The sequence below is a fragment of the Acomys russatus genome, chromosome 7 (genome assembly GCF_903995435.1).
Source record: "Acomys russatus chromosome 7, mAcoRus1.1, whole genome shotgun sequence".
NCBI classification, from domain to species: domain Eukaryota; kingdom Metazoa; phylum Chordata; class Mammalia; order Rodentia; family Muridae; genus Acomys; species Acomys russatus.
Window position 1 is genome coordinate 6,393,325 of NC_067143.1, and position 14,438 is coordinate 6,407,762.

The window sequence follows — 14,438 nt, forward strand, 5'->3', positions numbered from 1 at the left end:
GGAATGTAATGTGGGGAACGGCTTTCCCAAAGACGGCCTGACCCACTAGATGAGGAGGGGTGCTGGGAACCCAGAAGGAAACAAAGCTGTATTCAACCTCCTGGTACTCACAGAAGCTGCATGCATGGTAAAGGCTGGAATGTGCTCCCCAGCTTTGGGAAGCACAGTCCACAACATAGGGAACAGAGATAAACATCCCTAAGAGCAAATGGACAATTTAGGGTTAAAATACATTTAAAATGGGAGTGGGGGGATGAAAAACTGTACGAAGAGCTAGTAGGAATAGTGATGTTCTCTGACAGTTCATTCATTAAGGGAATATCTACCGAGGGACCAAGGCACCTGTAAGATGGCCGCATGACCATGCATGTAGAGGTCAGAAGACACCCTGTGGGCGGTTCTTCACTGTCTCCTAGGGACTGAACTCAAGTGGTCATGCTTAGCAGAAGCACCTTTATCCTCTGAGTCATCCTCACCAGACCTGGACCAAAGAAAGGACTTCTGAGAAGAGAGTTAGGGAGGGAAGAACCCATCTGGGACAAGATGGGAAAATTCAACAGGAAACAAAAAGGGACCTTTTCAAGTTCATCCTGCGTCCGCTATCCCCACGGGGCTTGGTGAGCCTCACACTGCTCCATTCTGTTCTAAGACATTGTCAAGGATGGATGGAGTCTAGTGGGAGCAGGTTAAAGAAGCGAGGATGGGACAGCTGTCCTGGATCTCAGAGTTCTGCCAAGCTCTCGCTTCTCTTTACATCCCAAGAGATACAACTCTGGCTCCCAAAAAGCGCATGAGATGTGGTGGCAGCTGAGGTGGCTCCGGGAGCGGGGAAAGTCATTTCCTGAGCTGCAGCAATGGTTGTCTTCTCGCCCACATGTGATGGTTGATCCTCCTGCAGACTTGATGGATTTAGGACCACCATGGGAGCACACTTCTGGGTGTGTCTGTGAGGGTGTTTCCAGAAAGGTTTCACTGATGAGGGAAGAGCCACCCTGAATGTGAGTGGCATCTGTAGGCTGAGGGCCAGGGCTGAATAAAATGGAGAAACCTAACTGAGCACCAGCATTAATCTCTCTGTGTCTGTCTTTCTCTTTCTCTGTATCTCTATGTATTTTTCTGTCTCTGTCTCTGTGTCTCTCTCTGTATCTCTCTGTCTCTCTCTCTTTCTCTGTGATTACTGACACCATGCCTTCTGCTCCATGACAGATTGTACCCCCAGGCCTCCCAAAAACAAACCACCAACAAAACATAATTAAAACAAAACTTACAAATAAACACCCTTCCTTTCTTTAGCCACTTTTCGTCTAGTATTTTTTCACAGTAGTGAAAATGGTAAAACTAATACAGATGCCAATGTGCACGACCTGGGATCAGGATGCTGGTCTGGGAGAGAGAGTCTAGAATGGATTGCAGGGGGTGATAGTGAGCTGGGACCCAGCCCAGCTAAGTTCTGTCTGTCTCATTTAACTATGTGGCCCCATGTCACCTGGGGCATGCACACACACAGCCACGCACAGGCATGAGTGTGTGTGCAGCGAGAATCTGCATGTGTATTTGTGTGCCCTGGACTCTGGGAGAGCACATTGCTGAGAAAAGCCTGAAGAGAAGCGGGCTGGGCGCTGCACACAGTGTCCAGGGTGCTTAGAGGCAGCAGGAAGTTGGTCAGTGGGTCAGGCAGCTGGTCACCCGAGCAGGAGAGTGACAGGTGGGCAGAGCTGTCAGGGGTGACCAGCCGGCTCCCACCTGCCGGAGCTGTCCATCAGCACCACTACTGGCAGCAAAGCCAGGACCACCGTCAGGCCAGATCCAGAGAAGCATCCTTCCAGAGGATACGCAAAATGGTAGAGACCCCTCACAGCTATCCACAAGTCCTGACCCAGACTTAAACTCTACACCATGCCTTCTTACCGGTCCCCACACCAGAAATAAAAGCTACCTTGACAGGTATAGCTAGAATCTGAGGGACAAGATGGGTGTCCTCACTCACTCACCCATATCAGCCATCCTACGAGGAATAAGAAAATAGTCCTTGGGGCGGAGATGTAGTTCACTTGGTGAGGTGCTTCCCTGGGTTGGGTGCTGGCAATGAGGAAACCTGGGTGTGGGGGCACACCTGTAATTTCAGAACCTCAGAGAAAAGTTGGAGAAACAAAAGTTCAAGGTCATCCTCAGTTCTGGGTCTAGCCTAGGCTACTGAGAATGGGGGAAGGTGTGTCTCGGGTCATGTAAATTTCTTTCTTTCTTTCTTTCTTTCTTTCTTTCTTTCTTTCTTTCTTTTTTTTTTTTTCAGATAAGTAAATGTGAATTCAAAGAGGTTCTGACAATCTCCCACCACTAACACTAAGATCCTGGAATCCATCCTATCTGGCTGTAGGATTTGAACAACCGGTGATGTGAGCCCTGCCAAAGTATAGCAAAGACAGGTAGATGGGGGTGGATAGGTGGGGGAGTGTCCCCGGACTTTATTAAACAGACAGGGAAAGGACCCCAGACCTGGCCAGATGAGCAAGGTTAGAGCAAGGGACTGAGATCAGCGCACAGTCAGACAGGGCACTGGTAAAGCTGAGATCTATGGCAAGCCCCACCTTGGAGAGCAAACTTCACTATGAAGCAAAGGATGGAGATTAGAGGCAGGTGAGCCATTAGGAGGGGCCGTTGAGGTGGAGCACTGGGGATGCTCATAGGCCAGGTTGGGGATACATGGTCAATAGCCCTCTGTTGCTCTGCAGAGATGGGGATGGGGCACAGGGCGCACGTGATGGGGATGGCGGTGCGGAAAGAACTGAGGCTGCGGTGAGGAGCGGCGCGTGGCCGGCCGCCCCCAGCTGTGGCGTTGCTCAGGCCCGGCTTAGCGGGGCGGGCCAGGGATTAGGGGCAGTGGCCGCACCTGGCGGGGCGGCCGCAGGGCTAATGCTGTGTGACCGCGGCGGCCCCGTCCGACAACTGGCTCCCTCCCTCCCGCGTAGGGCTGTGGGCTCGTTAGCCCTCGCCGGCGTGTGCGCGGGTGTGTGTGGCGGGTGGCGGGCACACGTGTGCCACAGAGGCCCTGCGGCTGTTGCTGATGGCCACCGGCTGTGCGAGCTTGGGGATCCCTGGAGTAAGGCCGCTGGAGCAGCCCATCTGAAGGGTCTCCCTGTGTGGGACTTCGAGGGTTAATTGCGGGCCACCTGATTGTGTGCCCCTGCATTGTGTAAAAGTCATTCTGGATCTGAGCTTTGTGGGTGGGGGTGGCTTGAGAGGAGAGGGTGGAGCTTTATGACACTTTCTATTATCACTGTGTGTGGATAAACTGTCATTTCTAGAACCTTAACTCATACTGTCTGTACACGACTCTTGGAGGGACCTCCATAGTCCCACCTTTCTTGGGTCCTACTGCCCAAGCTTTGGAGTACAAGTGTCTGGAAAAGCTACTTTCCACATGGTCTATGCTAATGGCTCCCTGCAGGCCTCAAACAGAAGTTACAGGAGTAACGCTTACCCCACCCCAATCTTTGGCCAAGTTGGAGTCTGTCCTGCCCATCTCCAGGCCCGCCAGCTCAAGAACCCCAGACAGGCTTTTCCTGCCCCTTTGTCTACTGAAGTAATTGGACCTAAGACAGCCTTATGAAAGTTGGGAGCTTGTATCTGAGGCCATGGATGAGCCTGAGGCCTTACACTTGTTGTTCTCTCTTCCTCAGAGGAGCCTCCTCCAGTTGCTAGAGCTTAGGAGTCACCCACACCGTAGTAGCCATTTCCGAAGTATACTGCTCTGCCCCAGGCTTCCTTCTCCTGGTAAAACCTTAGGTTACACCTAGCCTCGCCTATTCTGATGTTATCTCTACTTTCTGGACCTAGATGCTGACTGTGGAAAACAGAGGCAGAGCTCAGACCCTGACTGGAAGTGGTAATGTTAGCTATTAGGGCAGCTGAGCCACCCTTCCCTCCCCTGCCACAGTCTCCTAGAGAAAGCCTGCCATCGGGGACAGGAAGCGTTAACAGGTTCTGTCTCTGCTACTGAGGATATGTCCCCTCCCTTCCAGCGAGGCCCCTAGCTGCCAGGAGCAGCCCTGCCCCCACAACCGGGGAACTGGGATGTCCTTACCCAACCTTGGGCCTCATCCTGGCCAGTCCCTGACCATGCCTGGGGATGCCAGCACCCACAGCAGGTGCCTGGACACGCTTGGGGTAGAGGGAGCCTAGGCAGAGCAGGCCGACCTCTGGCAGAGAGCGGAGCTCACACACTTACCCCCAACCCGTTCCTCAGATTTGTTAGTAAACCCTGGCAGCCATTGGCTGGGAGCTCATTACCGATCTTTGCTGGTCCGTTTCATTTCCACTGTGTATTTTCATTGTGCAAGGCACTGTGTCACACTTTGGCACAAGCATGTAATATATGTTGAGCACATCTCCCCACACCTCCACGCTCTGTTTTTTATTCCCCCCAACCCCCTTTCTGGTTGGTCTCCTCTGTTCCCACACCTCAGACAGTTTCCTTTTTACTTTTGTGACTTACAGACGCACATGATTTTGTTCAGCTATATAAAAAGGAACCACCAATGAGGAAGCCATCCAAGGTTTGTTTTCCTAAGACTGACTTAATTCGCTTAATAAGATTAGTCCCAGTTGTAGTCACTTTCCTTCCAAGGACATACCTTCTTCTTCTCTTTTTAAAAGATTTGTTTATTTATTATTTATACAGTATTCTTCCTGCACACCAGAAGAGGGCACCAGACCTCATTATAGATGGTTGTGAGCCACCATGTGGTTGCTGGGAATTGAACTCAGGACCTTTGGAAGAACAGACAGTGCTCATAACCTCTGAGCCATCTCTCCAGCCCTTCATAACTTCTTTCTGAAGAGAAAATGACTGGAAATCTCCAGTCTCTGTCGAACTCTGCTCTCTTCTTCCGTTATTGGCCACCTAGGCAGGTTCTGCACCTCGGCACTGTGCATGGCGCTGCAGTAAAGGTGGGCATTCCCAGGACTTGACTTTGTTTGGCAACATTTGTGTCACGCTGAGTGGGTGCTGAAGGGTGGTGTCAGGCTCCACTCCTCCTGGTGAGGCAGGACACATTCAGAGAGCTTTCCTTCATCGTCCAAGGCCACCCCGCTGGTCAGCGGCAGAGTCAGGATTCACGCCCGTCTTTCAAGGCTCATGTCCTCTGATGCTGGCTGGCTCTAGGAGCTACTCTCCTTGTCTTAGTGATAACTCTGTCATTGGTCAGTAGCCCACATCAAAGACAGAACCATGATGAGCAAGCACCGCCCTTTCCTCTCAGTGGTCCCAGAGGAGGCATGGGAGATGATGTCATCTTGGCTATCAGGTGATACAACATGGTGGCCAGATGCCGTGGGTAGGAAACGCATGTGTAGGAGATCAGATCTCACATTGGCCTTTTTTCTTTATCACCGTTGAATACTTGCCTTTTTGCCTCAGTTGCCCCATCTGCACAGCCGGCAGATTAACAATAAAGCACTATTGTTCAGAAAGTTAACTTTGGAAGTGTTCCTGAGTTTGCCATGTTATCCCTTGGTCATTCCTCCTCAGTAAATACATGTGGGCCCTGCCCCACTCTGCGGCATCCCCTGCCCTCAGCCCAGGCCTGCTCCACAGCAGGGCCTTCCACTCTTTCCTCCAGAACACGTGGCTCAGTAACACCCAACTGCCAAGTTTAAGGGGACTGGTGCACCACCCAAGGCAGAGGACGGCATCCATGTTGGCAGATAGTGTGGCTAGGGCAGAGCTATCCAGGGCTCTCTTGAGCAGTCCACCTTTGCCAGCATACAGTTAAGCACTACATGTCCTGCCCGTGTGCCCTGGTCCTGAAGGTACCTAGAGCCTGCCTCAGAATGTGGTCCCCCACGGTGTGGAGAGAGGCCCACATGAGCATGTGTGCTGCTGGGGCTCTGCTGCCTCCTCCTCACCTCTTCCTAGGCTCCTCTGAGGGACCCAGAGCAAAGAGCCCTGGGACTAGCGTGAGGGAGATAGAGGGGCACTGGGCTTCTTCCAGACCTTTCGGAATACAATCTTGTCTTCAGCTACAGGCTCAGGTGACGCTGACACACAAAGCAAGTTGAAGGGCCATTTGGTTGCTCTAAAGGGATCCATACGTCCCCATGACTGACTCCTATTCCATATGAATACAGTGCTAGTTTCCATCCACTACAATAGTGTGTTGTAGGCACTAATAGGTCATTGCTGATGAGGGGTTGGTCAACCAGGAGGGGTGCTGGCAGCAGAGTGAGGCCATTTTGATAAACACAAAATGAAAAGTGGGGAACGTGTGTAGAAACTGGAGCTCTCCATCAGCTTGAAACTCTAGGCCTTTGCGTTTGCAGTGGGCAACACGCATAGCTTGAAATGGCTGGTCTGTGCCAGTCTCTCTTTTGTGGCTAGAAGGTCAGTAGCAGACTCAAGCAATTATTGCCCAGATTACCCAGTCCCCCATCCCAGGGCTGAGAATCGTCAGCCCTCAACACGATGAATTCCAACCACGAAGTGGGGTCCTGTACCAGTCACCCACCATCCATTCCAGTCATCTCCCAGCAGCCACTGCTCCAAGCCTGAGGCAGGCAGGAGCCAGGCCCTTCCTACTGGCTCCAGGCTGGGCTCGGTTCCTAACACCCATTGCTCAAGACCTTTCTTGGAACCACACTACCCCAAGGCTTGGGAATACCCAAAGAGTGGTAGATTAGTGGAGCCTGCTAGGTGGGCGAAGAGCAGGGGGCCATAAACGTGGTCACTGAGAGCCTAGGCAGGGGGGGAGCACCCCACAATGTGGGCCCCACAGCATTTGGGGGGCATTTATGGGCCTTCCTATAAACTTCTGAGACGGTAACCTTATCCTGCTTCTTTCGGCCAAGTACCCTCCTCCAGCAGCTGGTCACAAAGCTGGTTAATCTCCCAGAGTGCTCAGCTTAAAACCCGTGACTCACAGCACAGCCAGTTGGGGGAAGGGGACAGCCGCCTCCAAACGTGGCGCCCAGAGTCAGCTGTTGCCAGGCCTTCTCCGGTTTCTCTAGCTCAAGCCTGGGGCTGGGGCCTCATCTTCCTTCCTGGAGTCCAGGCCTTCACTGGCCCCTAGACACCAGCCATGAGAGGTCAGCGCTCTGGGAGGAAGGCCAGTGCTCGGGCCTTGAGGTTGGCCAAGCTTCAGGCTGTTCCCAGGACATGGTCGTGAGGCATGGGACTACAACAGAAGGGCGGTTCAAATGCAGCTCCGGGAGAGAGTGAGTTGGCCCTGACACTGGGATCTCTGACTCACCTGCACAGACTTGGAAACATTTCTGTCATCCATGACTCTCTCACTGAGGATCTGCCATTCCGTGTCACCATGTGACAGGACACGGAGAATGGCTGGAGTGGGCAACCTAAGAACCTCATGCATGTCAAGTGGCCTCCAGCCTGACATCAGCAGAATAAACAGGAGGCCTTCAAGGGAGAAAAGTTGAGGTCAGGTGTGTTGGTTATGGACTTGAAGAGATGGGGGTTCGAGTCCAGCTCTGCCACTCGCAGGATGCATAGCTTCTTGGAGCCTTCCTTTCCCTGTTTAGTGGGAGTAGCAATCCTTCTTATCCCACTGACTCAAGGAGATGTCTGCTTTGCTGGTGTAGCGAGTAGGAGCTACAGATACTGTTGTCAGTGTCACCGTCATTCACTGTCACTGAGCGGAGAGGCGAAGTGCGTTTCCGTTCATCAGCATCGGTAGCTGTGAGATGGGAGAGACGCTAATAGTGGAAGGCGCCTCTGCTCGTTTGGCAGGGAGTTACTTTACAAGAACCCAGTTCTGCACATGGAAAGGGAAGAGCTCCCAGCCAGGCACCTGTGTTGTAGCTGAAGACAACCAAGAACGGTGGACTCATGGTAAAGGACTCTCCGGTGGCTGTGCTGAGCCTAGCGTCAACCATGAGCCAGCAGTGCTGCCGTGCTTGAAGGAATTCTTAGTACCTTCCACCCATCTGAACAGTCCTATAAACACCCAAGTAGCTTAATCATTTTATAGTTGCCTACTGTGGGTAAGGCCCAATATTAAACAAATATCTGGCTATCTCTATCCAATGAACCCAGAGGTACATTGACTATTATTACTCTGTGTGGTCACCTAATTACACGACATTCCACCTTGTGAAATGTGATTTTTTTTTTTTTTTTTAGCAAGTAGTTCATTTTCTCCAATTCTTCACTGTCAGTTTGGTCATGTATCCCGCTATGACCCATTGGGGTATATATTTTGACTTGTCTCATTTGCTGAGGTAAAAATTAGGTTAAGGAAGGAAGGACTTTTTGTTGTTGTTGTTGTTGTTGTTGTTTTTTGGGGGGGGGGTCTTTCGTTTCAAAGGTTCAGTCCACCAGGGTGGATGTCATGGTTACAGGAACTGGAGGAGGCAGCCACAGTCAGGAAGCAGAATGGGGTACGATACCCTGAAGACTGGGTGCCCTACCCTCCTCCCGCTGCTCATTTAAGATGAGCTCAGAACGCATCTCCGTGGAGCCTCCCCCACTTTGCTTCTCCCACTGCAGCCAAGATACTCATTGGCACCAGCTCTCTGAGACGGTTTTGAACGGCTCACGTTGCGGACGCTGTAGACACTGTCACTGCGGCACAACCCCAAGATCACAAACTAACTGCAAACATGTCTAACCACCTGGCTTGCGGGTATTGAGGGCCTTTTGTTTGTTTGATTGGTTTGTTTGCTTTCTGAAATAGAACCCCCTGTATAGCCTGGACTGCCGGGAACTCGCTATGTAGACCAAGTTAATCTTGCACTCACAGGGAATCTACCTGTGTCTGCCTCCTGGGTACCAGAATCAAAGACATGTCCTGCTATGGCTTGTTTGCTGGGGTCTTAGAGATGATTTTCTTCCATGAAAACTATTCTCCTAGAAAAATGGATTCAGGTATGTTCCCCCTTCGCCTCAAGTGGCCTTTTAAGATGGGTTCTGGGGACCAAACTCAGGTCTTTATGCTTTTTGTCAAGCACTTTAACCACTAAGCCATCACGCCCAGTGTGAACGTGGGGCTTAAGGAGACTATTTGTGAGACAGATCAGAGGGACTCAACACTCCTATATTTGGCTGGAGACCAGTCACTGTCAAGTGCTCTTGAGATCATTAATTGCATATCAAGACTATTAGTCTAAGTAAATCATGCCCTGGCACTGGAAACCCAGCCAACTCGCTGAGGCTAATGAGGTCAGGGATCTTGGAGGAGAAGATGCAGCCATCACTGTGCTAAACCGGCACAATCCTCAACTATATTCTAAATATATTTTCCTATATACACAGTTAAGTGTAGTCCTCACCCATCATCAAGGAAACTTCTCTTTGCAACAAAGGAAGCCATGGTAGAGAGCAACAGCCAATCAAAATGCGGAGCTGCACAGCCCAGTCCTGATGGCCGCATCTGAAAACAAAGTCTTGAGCTTGGCTCAGGGAACACTGGGGAAGAGAGATGGCAAGACCCGAAGAGCCAGAATGGGGAGATTTGCTATGAGACTGTGTCTCCTGGTAATGTCAGAAAGCTGCCTCCGTCAAGTCTCACCAACACGACTGTCTAAGTGCAAAGTGAACAAGGACCACAACAGGCATGTCAGAGCCAACAGAGGAAAGACTACAAACCCTCAGCCCTGCACAAAGAACTACAGGCACCTATGGAACTCTAGAGAGTGAGAAAGAGTCTTCCCCAGGGAACAGCACACCAATTGGCTATCCAACACCAAATGGTCAGCCCCGAAAGCACTCATCTGAGAAACATTACACAAGCTGAGCAGCTTTTATTTGGGAAGATGCATGTATATATGCACATATACGATTGTGATGACAACTAATGAAAAAGGAGGCTATAAAGTTGAAAGAGAGCAAACAAGGGTATACGGGAGGGCTTGGAGAGAAGGAAGAGTGTGGGGAAGTGATGTCATTACAGTCTCAGAAATAAAAGAGATAATGCTGGGTTTTCTTTTCACTTTGTTCTGTTTTGCATGCGAGTACAGTAGTAAAGCTATTAGGAATAAGTCATTTGGTGTCTTGAATGACAGCTATGAGATTTTTCTCTAGCAAATGTCTGCCTTGAGTGAAGACCTGCCAGCTAAGCAGCCCCTTTAGCGATGGGTTGGACTTCCCTAGGGACACTTGTCCTTCTCCTTGTGTCACCTGGGGCCAAACCCAGGGTGTCAAACATGCCAGGCAATACTCTACCAGCAAGCTACACTCCCGGCCCCTGAGCCTATTTTGCACATTCCGTAATTACACTAAAGAAACTCCACTCCAGCCACAAAGCCCACTGCAATAACGGCTCTGCCAAAGGCAAGACTGATGCCTTGGGAGGCCCCACTCCAGCCATGACTACTCCAGAAAACTTGCAACCACTTTGGAAGACTCCATTTCAGGCAAGACAAGCCTTGGCAGCTTCAAATGACTTGGATCACCGAGCAACTATCCTCACTCACAAGGAAACAGGTAGCATCTCCTCAGGGCCCAGCAAGAAGCCTGTGGTTGGTGCAATCCAAGCCTTGTGAGTGGTGCATGAGTGGGGTTTATGATTGGTGGAACTGGAAGTCATGTGACTGTGACTAGTGAAATTACAGTCCAAAAACAAGCCTGCTATTTCCTTTTCCTAGGTCTATTTAAGGCCGTTTCTCAGTCTTTGAAGTTTAGTCTGGAAGATTTCTCCTGCATAAGTTCCCTTGGTGTTACATCACTAGGCCAACAAAAGCTGTCCTGATTGATTTGTTGATTATTTGTGGTCTTTACCACGGCCAGAGTGGGCTGAGATAGTAACAGAAAGCAGGCAAAATGTTGGGCTTCCTGCTCCAGGCCTCTGGCAGCAGCAGCTGGAAGGTAGCTGGAGAGTGACTCCTGGGACTTTAAGGCTCCTGGACTCCCAGGGTTTTATTATAAGCCTTCAGCTCACTCAGAAACTGGAAAGTGGGTGTACAGTTTCCAGGAAGAGACACTGAGGAGACCATGGAGAACTCTGGAAATACGAAGAGGGTGAAGGGCATCGGGGCACTAAGACAAGAGCTACAAAGCATACCAACCGCCACACTAGTTTTAGAGTTAGGAGTCGAAGGTCCCGACACTCCAAGTTCAGGGGCTACAGTGTTAGCTGTCAGTCCTAAGCCCCTCACTGACCAGGCCCAGAGCTTGCTCTGACCCGAGCACCAACAGTAGTAACCTCTACCTATGAGAGCTGGAAGGCAAAAGCCTCTAGTGCGCTGAGCCTAGAATCAAACATCTGAGGCTTAAATCCTGGTCTAGAAGCATTGGCTCTTGGCAGCTCAGGGCTGTGAATACTGAGTAAGTTAGTCCTTTGCCTAGTCATGACATCCATGTTCCTAGAGCCCCGGTTCATGATACCTAGGGATCTTAACATGTCTCACCTGAGGTTTGACACACGTGGTAGCAAAATATTTTGAAGACAGACCAAATGGCCGAGGTTGCAGACTCAAGGTGGCATTCCTAGAGATGTCCATGAGTGCTTCCTGTGGGCCATGGGTAAGAAAGGGCCAACAGGGGCAGGCTTAGCTGTTATTCTCAAGGCTATACAGAGAATAACAGGGCCTCAACAGCAGAAAACTGACAGTTGACCTGCAAGGGAGCCAAAGAACCGAAGTGTGGGTGAGAGATGCCACTGAATATCCAAGAACCCGGGGAGGAGCCAGGGTGGAAGCAGTAAGCTTTCCAGTGGATTTCCCATCTGTGAAGCCTGGCATCAGAGAACTAGAGCAGGCCCTGCCTCCCTCACCCTGCCTTCCTCCCTGGACACTGCGGACTCCCACTCATTTCATTCCCGAACTAGAGAACCAAGGAGGGAGGCCGACTCCACCAAAGTCATTTCAGCATTTTGATATTCACAGGAGACTGGGACTTGGAATTTCTGAATATTTGTGTTTGTTTTCCATTGCTTTATGTTAGGTAGCATTACCGCTCATGGTCCTGTAAGTTGAATGCATGGCACATGGCAGGGCTGGGTCCTTTGCTAAGGGTGTCAAGACCATGATGTGAGTTCAGTTGGATGGGTTGAGTGGACGGAGTTTTCTCTCAGAAGCTCCAGAGAAAACCCATGCCCAGTGCATAGGTTACTGGCAAAATCCAGTTCCGTACGGCTTTACAAGAAAGGAACTCTTGACTGGGGTCACACTCAACAGCAAAGGCCTCTCTCTGCTTCCTCGTTTTTTTCCATCTTCCTCCACCCACCTCTTCTCTCCTTCCTCCTCTTTTCTTCAACCTTCCTAATGTCTTTTCATGATGACCTCCCGCCAGTCCTTCTTCATTGTCCACTACAATGACTGTCATCACCCTGTCTGATGAGCATGCACTCTGTTGGGGTCAGGAAATGTTTTCCCATCTTCCATTCTCCATAGAGTAACAGACAAGATAAGTGTCATTGCATCCGAGGGGATGTTTGTGACTTCCGGGGAGGACGAAGAACCAAACGTAGCCGCTGGGATCTTCTGCACCAAATGACAAGGCTGCCGGTGTCATTCTGCTCCTCCTCCTGAGAGCCACGGGAGGAGAGAGTGACCAGAGATAGTCTGTGGGAGACATTTTTAACAGGAGGCTCCCTCGAGCCTACATATTCGTTAACAGTTGAACTCAACTTGGTTGAATTCAGAGTCTACCCTCATTGTCACAGAGCTGGGGCACAGGAGTTGGCAGGCAGTGTCGGCCCTTTCACACCCTCTCTCCCCTGGGCAGAGGGTGTTAGTTGGCAGCTGTAGGTGAGACTCAGCACTAGATACCAGGAATCCACAGACCAAAGGGTCCGAGATGCTTTTGGACATTCCGTAGGAGGGTCTCACTATTGACTTCAGGACGAACAAGTAAAACCTGGGAAAGCTCTGACGTTTGTGCTGTCCTCTCACGGTCTGCTTTTCTCATCCTTCCACGTGCCATCTTACTTTGTAGGCACAAAATCCCCTTGGGAAGCAGGAACTAACAGCTCCACTTCTCAGATGTGGAATGCTTGAAGAGGCTGAGGGACCAGAGTCACATAGCTGGTGTCAGAGCCCAGAGCCCACCTTAGGCTGTGTAACCCAGCAGCCAACAGATTGAGCTGGGTCACTGCTTCCACTCAAATGGCATTCCACCCTCACCTTCCCCAAAGACTTCCCTTTCACTAGAGTCTTCCCTTCACCCCGAGGAAGAGTCACCTAGGCTGCCGGCCTTGCCTGAGGCACATGGAATGCAACCTACCTGCCTCGCTGTGATCTACTGAGTCCAGCAAACAGCTACTGTGTTCTTTGTGGCTTGTTTTCATAATGTCCTGAACACATCCCCAATACTGCATAGGCATGAATCCTCTGGTGCCTGCATCATTGCCAAATGCATAGTAGGTGTGCATGTTAATTAATATGTAGATTACCTGGCTGTAATGATAATAAAGACAAAAGAAAACACTATTCGTTTCTTGTTATTGTTGCTTGTTTGGGTTTTTTTGAGCCAGGGTTTCTCTGTGTTAGTCTTGGCTGTCCTGGACTCGCTTTGTAGACCAGGCTGGCCTCGAACTCATAGCGATCGCCTGCCTCTGGCTCCCAAGTACTAGGATTAAAGGCGTGCACCACCACGCCCAGCCCACTACTCCTTTCTTACAGCACATTATTATAGGCATGTAGTCTGGCGCCTGCGTGGCAGTGTACCAATGCTGGAACTGGAGTCTCTCCCACCACTCTGCAGATCTTGAAAATGCTACTAAGAAAAAATAAAATAAAATAAAATAAAATAAAGAGAAAGAAAATGCTGCTAAGGCACTACTCCCATCTCATCGCTTAAGCTAAGGGTTAGTTTCTTATGGCTGGTGAAAAGAAATTCTCATAAATTTAGTGGCTTGAAGTAACAGGCATTTATTGTCTTACTATCTTGGAAGTCAGAAGCCTGACTTGAGTCTTTAAAGGTTTGTTTTGTTTTGTTTTATTGTTGTTGTCGTTTCTTAGTAGACAGAGCCTCATCCAGCCCAAGCTGGACTTGAACTCACTATGTAGCCAAGAATGGCCTTAAACTCCTGATCCTCCTACTTCTGCCTCCTAAGTACAAGAATTTTAGGCAAATGCCGCCATGCCAGCTCTATGCCATACTAGGAATCAAACCCAGGCTTTTATATATGCCATGCAAGTAGTCTGCCCACTGAGCTATGTCCTTGACGTGGGTCTTGTGGATCAAGATCAAGGTGCTGGCAGATCATCAGCCATTATAGAGCTCTACAGAAGAATGTGCCCCTTGCCCTGGTCCTTTCCAGGTTCTAGAAACTACCTACTCTACTTGGCTTATGGTGACACCACTCCAACATTTGCTTTTATGGTCATACTTTCATCCAGGATCAATAGTCCCGCCTCCTTCTTTCTCTCTTTAAGGACTTCCTTGAGAACACTGGGTCCCATGGAGAACCCAGGTTAAATTTCCCACTTCAGTCTTAATTACATCCTCAGACTCTCTTTTGCAATGTAAGATAATCTCTTTGTGG